At 36.2% G+C, this 13129-nt stretch overlaps 1 non-coding gene across 1 annotated transcript; it reads left to right on the top strand.

The window, feature by feature from the left end:
* The first annotated feature begins 9901 nt into the window (after nucleotides 1-9901).
* On the top strand, nucleotides 9902-10105 carry LOC112448599 (small nucleolar RNA SNORA74). Its single transcript, XR_003036982.1, has one exon. It is a non-coding gene; the product is annotated as a small nucleolar RNA SNORA74 (small nucleolar RNA).
* The last annotated feature ends 3024 nt before the right edge of the window (nucleotides 10106-13129 follow it).

Below are 13129 nucleotides of genomic sequence, written 5' to 3'. Positions count from 1 at the left end.
CTGGCTGCTACAATATACCCATAAACCTCTCTTTGAAGAAACACAGCTTCCATCAAAACAAGTCTTTAAAAATATTTACCAAGCTGTAATAAACAACACTCCTCCAATGGGCTACATATAAAAAAATAACCTCTTGATGGACAATGTCAGTTTTATTTTCACTAATTAGGCTCTGCACATTTGCCAACACTAGTAAATTATATGGTCAACCAAGCTTATGAAAATAAAGCTTTTTTTTTTAATTTGAAGAGATGATCTATATTCTCTTCTTGGTTATTCCGATAGATAAAATATCATCTCTTCAAAACTGTTCCCTTGGCACTATGAGGATATATAGTTTAGTAAATAGAAATGTACCAGATCAAATTATATTGCCTTTAGCAAATAATAGCAATGTTAAGCTTCTTGGTACAGACTAGGTCGTTCAATACATTTATTAATTTGTGCTATTCAAAGTAAGAATTCAAATAGCACAGTAAACATTTTGGCTGGAGTGGGAAATGGATTGCTGCTATACCAGGACTGAAGACAACATGGAAACTTGAGCAGTGTAGCCATGGGGCAGACATAGATTTGAGCCAGAAGGAGTCTGCTAATAGCAATGGGTGCATTGACTGCATTTGGGAAATCTATCTGCTGATTGATCTATCTCATAAAAACAAAAGAAACAAACAACAGGAGTAATCTTAATACGAATTAAGCATAAATAATAGAAATAACCATAAGTGGACAATTTCTGATGATTTACCATACACGAGCTATTTCAATTATGGCTTTCTGAAAAATTCTTCATCTTTTCTGCTGCTGCCGCTGCTAAGTCGCTTCAGTCGTGTCCGACTCTGTGCGACCCCAGAGACGGAAGCCCACCAGCCTCCCCCGTCCCTGGGATTCTCCAGGCAAGAACACTGGACTGGGTTGCCATTTCCTTCTCCAAAGCATGAAGGTGAAAAGTGAAAGTGAAGTCACTCAGTCATCTTTTCTAATTACCCACAAAAATACTTGTTGCCCTGTGTATTTTTCCCCTGTATTTCTTTCTTGCTCACCCTTTCTTCTTTCTCGTCTTTCTCACTTCTCTCTTTCTCCACTACATTTTCTCTTTCTTATCTTAAATTTCTTCTTTCCTTTCCCTTTTTACATGCCTCTCTGCACATCCCTCTTTTTTGTTCTTCCTTTCATGTCAAGCATCGACAAAGTATTGAACAGGGAAACAAAAGATGTGCAGGTTTCTGTCTTAGACTTTCTCAGTGAAGTATAAAAAGAAAACATACAATAATGTTAAGGAAGAGAAACTATAAAAGAAATTTACTGTTGTTTAGTTATTAAGTTGTGTCTGAATCTTTTGTGACCCCATAGACTGTAGCCTACTAGGCCCCTCTGTCCATGGGATTTCCCAGGCAAGAATACTGGAGTGGGTTGCCATTCTTCCTTCTTCAGGGGATGTCCCTGACCCAGGGATTGAATCTGTATGTCCAGCCTTGGCAGGCAGATCCTTTACCACTGAGCCACCAGGGAGGCCCATAAAGACCTAGAGGGACTTATACAATTCATCTTCAAGCGGTGGCAGAGTAGTTGACATAATTTTGTAGCTGGATTCACTCTTTCACAAAACAGGCTTCCCATTTATTACCTGTGAAATAGTCTCCTAATGGTCTCTGCATAGTCCTTACCAGTCCATGCTGTCCACGGCTGTTCGCACGTATCATATTTCTCACCAGGTTAATATCCTTAATTTCAAGCAAATCACTCATTCATACCCCCAGTGATGAAAATATTGCTCTTTTCTGCTTGTGGGGGAAGTAAAAAACTCTTAATGTAGCAAATATATCTATCACACTGGTCTATGCTGGCTTTCATTTTTAATCCCTTCTGTGCAGTGGCTTCCTCCTTCCACCTATTCATCTCTTATTCATTCTTTGAATCACCTTAGATATTCTTTGTACTTTCCCTTTTAAGCCTTTTCTGATTTCTTGTTAATCTTGAGTTTGTTGCTTCTTGGTCCTGAAGGTGTTTGGTGTTTTTTTTTAATTTTAATGTAATTTAATTTTGCTTTTTAATGCTTCTTTAAAAGCACATTCTTGTCCTCAGTATAATGTAGTTATTTTATTTTTCATCATAAAGTTAATATATGCCTTTTATATCATTGTTCTTCTAGAATGTTTTCTATGCATAAATTTTATAATTTATTACATCACTTTTAAAATAAACAAGCCTCTTCTTGAGAGATTTAATAAATTTTAATTTATATATATATATTTTAAGGTTCACATCTCTATTCTTATTTTTTAACTTAAAATTTTTGTAATACATATATTTTTCATAATATTTAATCTTTTTTATAGAGCTGAAATTTTTTTTAGATCCAAATAGATTATAGATTATAATTTCCAAAGAGATAAACAATTCTGCTAAAATATATGTTGATTTTTTTCTTCACTGTCTGGGTATTGCATTATATTTTTCAAGTGGATTGCTTGGGAATCCTTACAAAACCTTGCAAGACAGATGTGTTCAACCTTATTTTACAGATGAGGAATCTCAAACTCTGAGAAGTTAACCATTTGTTCAAGGTCAAACAAGCTGTGGTGTTAAAATGGGGTTCATGTTTTCTTACAGTGTCAATAGTTACAGTTTCTTGTTCACTAGGAAACCTAAATGTAAGATTAATCTTCTTTCCTTATTTCTTTCCAAAACTCTATTTTTGATTTTTACCTGATCTTTATTTCTTATCAACATTAGAAATATTGCTAAGTTTTTAAAAAATCACAATATAATTCTGATTGGATTTTGTGTATTATGTGCATATGAATTAATTAGGGAAAGTAACTCGTTGCCTGCAAATGAGAAGATACAGACTTTTAAGTATATTTTTGTATACATGCTGAAGTTTTAGGAATCAAGTATTACAATGTCTATAACTTTCTTCTAAATGCCTTAACAAAAAACAGAAAAGATATACAATATATAGATGTAAGGACAAAATGAGAGAGAAAAATTTGGGCCAAAATTTTAAAATTGATAGATTTGATTTAAAAAATGGAGATATTTATTGTATTATTCTGGTAACTTTTTTTGTAGGTATAAAAGTTTCCAAAATGAACAGCTAAAAAAACCTTATACTTGGTCAATTTATTGAGTTATCTTATGAATTCTAAGCTTTTGTGTTGAGTTTCTTTTGTGGTAAGACTCTAGGTATATAACCATATCAATTGTAAATCATCAAAATTTTGTCTTGTATTTTCTAACAGTAAATCTCTTATTACTGCTTTATATCTTTTTGAAATTAGACAAAAATTTTAAGAATTCTGTTAAATGAAAACATCAGATGTCATTTTAGTGCTATTCTTCCTACGTTTAATTGACATACCTCTAAATTTAGTTACAATAAGATCTATCTATTCAGATGTGTCTGTATCTTTCATTTTTAAAATTTTGTTAAGAAACCTATTTCCTATTCTTTGTTCCCACTGAGATTTCCTTCCACATGGCTAATGAATTTTGTCAATCTATTAAATAATACAGTCTTTTCTAAATCACTAATATTTCATTTTCACTAGTTTCCCTTACCAGAGATTAGCACATGGTCACAGCAAAAATACCAGGGACAAATAAATGCACAATAAACATTTGTTAAACAAAAGGAAGAGGCAAAGAAAAGCAATAAGTAGAGAAGGATTACAAGGAAGAAAAGGAGAGTCAAAAATAATCTGCATTTTTCACTTTAGATGCTGTCATAGTTCTGATTTAAGGGGGATTTTTGTTTGATTAGAATTTTAAATATTGCTTTCATTGAATCATAATATGTACATGCTGGCACATGATAGGAACTCAATATACTTCCTTATCTTAACTTTTCTTCTGTTTTTCGTATAGTTTCTTCTTCATAGGCAAATGCTCATTTAATCTGTCATGGATAACAAGGACATGGTTACTGTTGAAGAAAATGACAGCTAAAGAATCTGCCTTGGCTTTGCATAACTGTACCCAGGGACGAGGGAGCCTGCTGGGCTGCCGTCTCCGGGGTCGCACAGAGTCGGACACTACTGAAGCGACTTAGCAGCAGCAGCACAGTCTCCTAGTCATCCATGTGGAGAAGGCAATGGCACCCCACTCCAGTACTCTTGCCTGGAAAATCCCACGGGCGAAGGAGCCTGGTGGGCTATAGTCCATGGGGTCGCTAAGAGTCAGACACGACTGAGCGACTTCACTTTCACTTTTCACCTTCAAGCATTGGAGAAGGAAATGGCAACCCACTCCAGCCTTCTTGCCTGGAGAACCCCAGGGATGGAGAAGCCTGGTAGGCTGCAGTCCATAGGGTCGCACAGAGTCGGACACGACTGAAGCGACTTAGCAGCAGCAGCAGCAGTCATCCACATAGAGCCTGTAAATAAAGCCTCAAGTGGTTGTCTAGTGGATTTCAACCACTTTTTCATTTCAATATACTTAAAAAAATGAGGTGATACCTCTAACTGTAACTATCCAAAGACCCAAATTACATTTCCCCCCCTTTAATACATTTTCCATGATAAACACTGTTGGAGGCAATTTATGAGACCTTAACTTTTAGATAGTAAGTTAAAGTGAAATTAAAATGAGGACAAATAAAAATTAGATACAGGAATCTGAAAAACTGCATAGTTTCTGTAACATGCTGGATAAGGAGGCTATGTTTCCAAACACTGGAAAAGTAAGGAAGATGCCCTTTAATTTCTTTTTCCTTCCTTCCTCCCCATTTCTCTTCCATCTTTCCTCCCTCCTTCCTTTTCTTCCTTCCTTTTTTTCCTTTTAAATAAGCTGTTTATTTTCACAACCCCCTTCTCAGCAGCTCCTTCTCTCCATCTTTTACAGGCTCTCCCTAACAATAGGGAACAGGTATAGCCCCCTCGCACGGGTGTTGCACATGCGCAGAACTTCCCGACCCTGTAGCCGGCATATCAGACCTGATGAACTGCGGCGTGGTGGCAGTGTTCACACAGTGCAGAGGTTACGCAGGTTAACGCGAGACACCTCTGTGAGGCTGGTGGTCATCCAGGGATCAGTACCCACTGGAAGTCGGGCTCTCAGAAGGCGGTGTGGATCCAGTTAGGGAAGGTTCTAGGCCTGGAACGTCCACCACAGGAGTGGTTCCAGTGGCAGTGGCAAACTTCAGACCAGTTTGTGGGTCAGCATTCCTGGAGAATGTGGCGCTGACCTCAGTAGTTTTCAAAGGCAACAGTGGCAGGAACCTCCTTCAGAAGTTTCTTCCAGCTTCTCTTCAGAGTAATGAGGTAACGCTATCATTTTTCCCTTTGTAAATGAGTGTTGCTATTGGAAATGAAGGTTGGTGCCACCTGAGTGGGTTCCTCCTGCTGCTGCTAAGTCGCTTCAGTCGTGTCCGACTCTGTGCGACCCCATAGACGGCAGCCCACCAGGCTCCCCCGTCCCTGGGATTCTCCAGGCAAGAGCACTGGAGTGGGTTGCTATTTCCTTCTCCAATGCATGAAAGTGAAAAGTGAAAGTGAAGTCGCTCAGCCATGTCCGACTCTTAGCGACCCCATGGACTGCAGCCTACCTGGCTCCGCAGTCCATGGGATTTTCCAGGCAAGAGCACTGGAGTGGTATGCCATTACCTTCTCCGAGTGGGTTCTTACTGCAAAGGAATTTGAGGACATTCTCTTCTTTCATTTGTAGGACATCAAGCGGTCTGTGCATGATCAATTTGCCCTTTAAATTATGATGGGAACACAGAACAACACCTTCCTGGGTAGGGTGGAAAGTCCTCTTTAATTTTGTCAGGTTTATTTTATCTGTCAAAGGAAAAGAGTAATTCTTTTGAAATTCATTTTTTGGGGTAGTGATTTGAAAGGGAATAAACAATATTTTAGTGATAAGCTGGTATCTAAAAATCTAATTTCACTTGAAATTATTTAATATGTCAAGAATTATATTTGTAGAGAGTACAGTCTATTCTTGGAAACATTTATGTTATTAAACACTGGAAAAAGACAATGCTGCCATTAGGTAGTATTCAGGACTAACTGATGAGTGCTGACTCTTAGCAAATATGTACTTTGATAAGACTTGCCAGGCAACTTGCAAGTAAATCTCAATGAATGCAGGCCAAAGTACTGTTGATCAAAAAAAACTTAATGATACTGTAAACCATTTTGGACATTATCTTTCATTCACCCATCTATCCACTCCTCTATCTATCCATCCATGCAACCACTCATGCTTTCATAGTTCAAAAACAAATTATCAAATAATAATTTTCATGCCTTTATTTACAACAATAAATCTACTCTTTTAGGCAAAGTTACTACTTTTTTTCTGTTGAGAAATATACATGAGACACAGGACAAAGTCCCTAACAAGTGTTCTCTAAATATTGTGTGAATAAATATCTAGGCAGTAGAAATGAGACAGATCAATTAGTTCATATTATCTACAAATAGCTACTTTAAAATGATTTTCATCTAAAATTTCCTTATATAGTTTCAAATTCCATATAATTGCTTACATCCATCTAAAAAATGAATCTACCTCATGATAACATATTTTAGGAGGAATTTTACCATCTTGATGAAACAGAGACATGAGGACTAAATGATGGTGTAGTTTGAGAATTTTCAGCTATTTCAACAGTGTTTTCAGAGTTTTGATTAATGGACCAATATCAGCCTGGAGATTGTATTTCCAATGACAAACCATCACAATATTGTAATTGTCCTGCAATTAAATAAATAAAATTTAAAATGTCTATCATAGATTCTTCTTTCTCAAAGTTTATTTAAATAATTGGAATGAAGACTTAGATACATTGTGTTCATAGAAGATACAGAATTGAGAGATATATATGAAAACATGAAAGTGAAAGTGAAGTCGCTCAGTCGTGTCCGACTCTGCGACCGGTGGACTGTAGTCCACCAAGCTCCTCCGTCCATGGGATTCTCCAGGCAAGAATACTGGAGTGGGTTGCCATTTCCTTCTCCAGGGGATCTTCCCAACCCAGGGATTGAACCCAGGTCTCCCACATTGCAGGCAGATGCTTTAACCTCTGCGCCACCAGGGAAGCCCCCTATGAAAACATTGCACCCATCAAATCACTATGGGATAAGACCAACACAATGAAGTTTAATAGTCACACACACACAATGCAAAGTAAGATGTGTAAGTATGTAGTCTTGCATTTTGGTTAACAATATCAACTAGAAGAATACATGTCAAGATTATCTCTTTTTAAAAAAAAATCTGAGCTCTGTACTAATAAAAATTGAAAACTAATATTTATTAATAAACATGTTTGTTATACAGTCATTTATAAAAGTAAATATTCAAAAGAGAAAAGTATTCTAATCATGATACAGTCACTTAATGAAATACCATGCATCATTAAAATGAAACTTACAAAGAGAGTTTCCAATAACATGGTAAGATGCTTATGTATATTAATAATAGTAAAAACCCAGATTGCTAGTTGGATGTCTTAACCTAAAGAAGCAATTAAGATGCTGTGCAAATTAAAAATTTAACAAATATGCATCAAATACTATCTTTGTCTTTCTAATATGCACTGTCTCTTAGTTCTACTTTTTGCCTCAATTTTTATACTGGATATATATTATTTATTATAATTATATGAAAATTTTAAAATCGGTTACAGTAGTAGTAGATTGAGGATACCTGGCTTGAAAGCAGTTAATTCTGATGGCTAATGACAATCATAGTTTGTTGAAAATCCTGTGCTTTTCGTGCTTTAGCTAACTTAATCCTTACAACAAATGTGAATCCACTTAAGCCTCACAACAACTATATGAAGTATATATCATCATCTTCATTTTAAAATTCAAGCTTAAAGGCCAAATTATTAGTATATGGTAAAAAATCATACTCTGAAAGTTAAACATGAGCCTACAGTGAAATTTATAATAACATCATAAATTGTGATAAGATAAGATATGTAAAGAACTTGCCTCAGTCCTAATAAGTATTAATAGAAAGGCTTATGATTACATTGGATGCACACACACAAGATTTTGGTGGTAGTGAGAGGTCTGACATACTCATTTTACAATATTTTAAAGAGTTGTATGGTAAATAAAGAATTTTTTTTTGTAGTTTCAAAGGATTGTACTGGGAGAAATTCTGGAAATTAAAATTTCCATTCAATATAAAAATCCTAAGATATTGGCTTACTTAGCTCTTTTTTCCTAGAAATATTAAAGCACAGTCTAAATGATCATGTATCAGAATATTACATAAAGGAAATTTTATGTTGTATAAAGATTGTGTGACCATTTATTTAAAATCTAAAGATTTTTTAATCCCAGCATCCTATAATTCAGTTGTACTTTATCTTTCTTAATTCTTCATTATTTTCCACATTCTTCATATATCCTGTCAAGAAGTGCATCTATTCCTTTACTGCTTTATTTCAATGTAGGCACTTGTTATAGGAACTAAATGAATGTCCTCTTCACCTTCACGGCTAGAAAGTTTTAAACCTTATTGCAGATTCGGTTTCAAATACCCATTACAAGCAAATCTGAGTTTTGGATGAACCTGATAAGATGGATGTTGTCCAAAGAAATCAAATATGATCTCCTTTGCATGTGATGGGGCAGGTGGTGTCTCAGAGGCCTGCTCTTGGGCAATGATTTGGATTTGGAGCCAAAGCAGGCGGAGACAATTAGCAGAGGCAAATCTTAGGGGTTTCCAAGGTCAGTACACAAGGTAAACAGTCTGGGAGTAGCTGCCAAAGCCAAATGGAACAAAACAAGGAGGGTGAACCATTCTCAAAGCCAAGAGGGAAGAAAGCAAGAGCAGATAATTTCTGAAACGGCTTCCAGCAATGGAATAAAGACCAGAGTGGAGAACTTCTCCAATCTGGATTTCAGATTATGTCATATCCACAACCTTAGGAACTGTGGTAATGGCTGGGAGAGGCAGACACCAGAGTGCACAGTAAATTGATACTATCAGGTAACATTAATTTATTAAAAAATATTTAATGAATGTGTCTTAGGCACTTTGCTAAATACAGTGAAAAAAAAAAAGTATAGATTTTGTCTCAAAGAGCTTAGTTTCTAAAGGAAACTAAAGGAAAGTGTGAAAATAGATGTCATTCCTAAATTAATTGGTAAGAGAAAAAAGGATTTAGTATTGCCTGAGTGTGTAAATAGGCAAGTAGGCAAATATGGAGAAGGCAATGGCACCCCACTCCAGTACTCTTGCCTGGAAAATCCCACGGAAGGAGGAGCCTGGTAGGCTGCAGTCCCTGGGGTCGCTGGGAGTCGGACACGACTGAGTGACTTCACTTTCACTTTCACTTTCATGCATTGGAGAAGGAAATGGCAACCCACTCCAGTGTTCTTGCCTGGAGAATCCCAGGGATGGGGGAGCCTGGTGGGCTGCAGTCTATGGGGTCGCACAGAGTTGGACACGACTGAAGCAACTTAGCAGCAGCAGCAGCAGGCAAATATGGGGGAAGAATGCAAATAATTTGGGAAAAAAATTTCTAAAAGATGTTGCATCATTTTAAACTTTCTAGTTCAGTATAATTCTACTCTTAAAATGAATTTAATTTATGAAAGCAAATGCACTAAGTAATAATTCAAAAGCATTAGTGTGAGAAGAGCACTGGCAACCAATCCATGCCCTCTGTGTGAAGTTTCTAAAGATCAGAGTGGTTGAAGGACTTGTCCAAATCACAGAGCAGTTCTATTTGTGGGAGTTCTATTTGTCTGATTAATAGTCATTCTCAGGAAATGATTGTTCATGTAAGTCTATATTAACTAGTGGTAAACCACTTTTTGTTAAGCATTTTTATACCCTCATTAAATTGCACATGACATAGTTGTTCAATGGCTGAAAGCACCATGACTGATAAACTTACTCAAACTGATGCATGAAAATTTATACATCATCCAGCAGTTGTCAGCTATCCAGGCTAGCGTGATGCCTCAGATGGTGTTACACTGTTGGAAGAGCAAGCACTGCCTTTATTGAGGTCTGACTTCAGCACTGTCTTGGTGTTGTGGCTGAGTACCTCTGGGCAGTGTTTTGCACCTCTGAGAGTGGAGTAACTCCTCCCTCCTGTAGAGTTGGTCCTAGAAAAAAAGAAAAAAAAAAAAAAAGAAAGAAAATTTATACAACCCCCAAACCATGTGTGGCTGAGTGATGTACATGCTAACGCTGTGTGAAAATGCATTTTGGATTCTATATTATTTCTTCTGGTTGTTCCCTCTGATGTAGTATTAGAACATGCTTAATTACAAATACTATATCATTCTAATCAAACACTGGTATGGATCATGATAGCCAACTCCTTTCTACTGCCTTTACACCATGTTGTTAAGGGTTCTACTGTGACTCAGTACTAATGCCACACAATGATGCTGAAGCTTTCATTCATCTGCGATGCTCTTTACATATCTTTTTAAGAATCACTGGGGAACTAAAAATGAAAAATATGATCTACCTTTGGATATATCATAGTTTTTGTTTTACAATATCTAGTTTTATTTATAACTGTTTTAAAACTTGAACTTAGAGGGCAAATAGCGCCATTTTACCTGGGTTTGTAGGAGAAATCTCAGACACAGAAAGGTCAGAGTGAGTTAATAACAGAAACACCAAAAAATATAGCTCCCCCCCCATAAGCTCCTCTTTCCCAATAAGTATGAAATTTATAAAGTTCAATAAAGACATAAATTCTTTGTAGCCTTCATTTTAGTTAGTGTAAATAACTATTTGCAGAACCAGCAAGGTTAGTTAAAGGAAAGGGGTTATTAAAATATCCAAATCTGCCAATTCAAAATAATCTTGAGATTGAAGGTTTTTTTTTTCCCCCAGAAATTTTCTTAGACAACACTTCAATACTCAAAAGCATATGGTGTTTACAGTTTTACCCACAGGCTATTTTTCCAAAATGACTTCAATGATGGGCAATCACAGGATTTTCAGAATAGGTTTCGTTTCAGAATTTTATTTCCTCTATCCCTTTTCTCACTCTTAACTCTTTGCTACTATCATCGTATCATCTATCACCAAGATAAGTTAATAAGTTTATTAGGTTGTAGGAGTAGTAAAATTGCATGTTTTCTTCAACAATCTATATGAAGCAGAAGTGAGCTAATTATTTTATTCATACATATAAATACACAAACATATATATGCATATCATTATATATGAAGAATGGTTCTCTCTCCATCTGTATCTATAGTCCACATAAATCTATAAATGGATACTCATTCAAGGATGTAGGACCAATTATACTGAGTGTGAAAAATCTGGCACAACATTTTGGCTGTAACTACTCACAACAATAGAGGGCAGTTCGCAGCAGTGCTTAGTTGCTTAGGGATCCAGTACCAGTAAGTTATGGAGAAGAAAACGGCAACCCACTCCAGTATTCTTGCCTGGAAAATTCCATGGACAAAGAGCCTGGTGGGTCATAGTCCATGGGATCCAAAAGAGTCAGACAAGACCAAGTGAGCATGCACGCATGCACACCCTAGTGAGTTAACATTCCAGGACAGACCCTCAATCAGTATGGTACAAGAGTTGGTGGATAAATAGTCCACCTTTCTCATAGGCTCACTGCAGTGAAGAAATTTTAGGCTGTATTTCACAGTCTCTCAGAGGGTTCCCATCCAAGTGGATTCCTGTTTGTTTACAGAGATATTGTCCACACTGGCACACCTTTGTAAGTGGTCCTTCTTCTCCCCTTTTTTCTCCCCCCTCACAGTACTTCCTGGTTCATCTCTCAAATAAAATACTTGCATCCAGATCCTAGTTTTCTTCTGGAGGGATCTAAACTGAGACCCACTATAGTAAGCAAATGAAAATGGCACTGCTTTGGTACAAGCAGCCATGCATGCTGTGTGTCCTTTTTGTGCCCAATGAGGCTCCTCTGAACCACTGCTGAGCTGATCATTCCATTGTATGTGACGTGGAAATCCCTGGGACACACCTGACTCTAATGGTATCACTTTACGGGTTTTTAGTATTTATCTCAATTCTTAGAACTTCTCCTTGGTTACCAGAAGAAACTTGAAAGCTGTGGTGTGCGAGTAGAGGCCTTTGAAGTAGCACGTTTAGGCTTTCTTATGATAAGTGAATTGTATTTTCTTTTTCGGTTAAAAGTATAGGTGGAATCGTCAAACCATTTGCTTAGATAAATCAATTAAGGTCTCTGGGCTTCATCTGAAAAAACACATTAACTTTTAATAAAAAACAACTAGGCCAGATGGGATTTCTTTTTTTTTTTTTTTAGTTCCAAGATGCATGCTTTTTAAATTCTTTAGGATATCCAATTTTAAAATTTTTAACATACTTTTTTATATTTATTTTTTTCTAATTTTAACATCAATCTGTGCTCATTGTAGAAAATTTCAGAATAACAGGCAATATTAAAGTAGAGAACAAAAATAATATTTTTTCTTTCACTCTTAGATTCTACTTGTATATATAGATATAAATCAGCATGTACATATAAACACACACATATATAAATATATACTTAAAACATTAAGACCAAGTTTGTAGCTTGTATTATTTGAAAAACTGAACTCTCTCACAATATTTTCCAATATTAATAAACATTCTTGAAACCATTTTATCCCATAATTGACATGATCCTTTTTTTCTTCTTTTGAACACTGACTCTGTTGTTTATGTGTCACCATTACATTCAAAAGTTGCAGAGATATTTGTATCTCTAATTTGGAATAAATCTCTAGACATAGGTTTGCTGTTCACAAGGTTAGGAGCAACTTTATTTCTCAAAACATTTTGTCTTCCAGAAAATCAGCATATTCCAACTACTAATAGAAGCATATGAGTGGACTTTTAAAAAATCATTCTAATAGCTTTGAAGATAAAGATTAAAAAGTAAGCCCCATAATTAATTGAGTTTTAGAAACTATGCCCAGTGTTTTCAAGAACTACCTATTCTAAAACAGTCACTGGAAATGCTGCTCAGAGCTGACTTTGCTTTGCTTTTGCTGTTGATGGAGGCCACAATTTAAATTTAGTGTTCTTTCCTGGAGAGGACCCAATTAGACTACACATCATAAAAACATCCTGGGCCGATAAAGCTGTGGTGAAGGGTTTCTTGTTCACAGGATTTTGTTCATGTAGGAGGAGACT

Source organism: Bos taurus, chromosome 10, assembly GCF_002263795.3.
Source record: "Bos taurus isolate L1 Dominette 01449 registration number 42190680 breed Hereford chromosome 10, ARS-UCD2.0, whole genome shotgun sequence".
In the NCBI taxonomy this organism is placed as follows: domain Eukaryota; kingdom Metazoa; phylum Chordata; class Mammalia; order Artiodactyla; family Bovidae; genus Bos; species Bos taurus.
The sequence above is the reverse complement of the archived record's forward strand: the minus strand, read 5'-3'. Positions and strand labels throughout refer to the sequence as shown.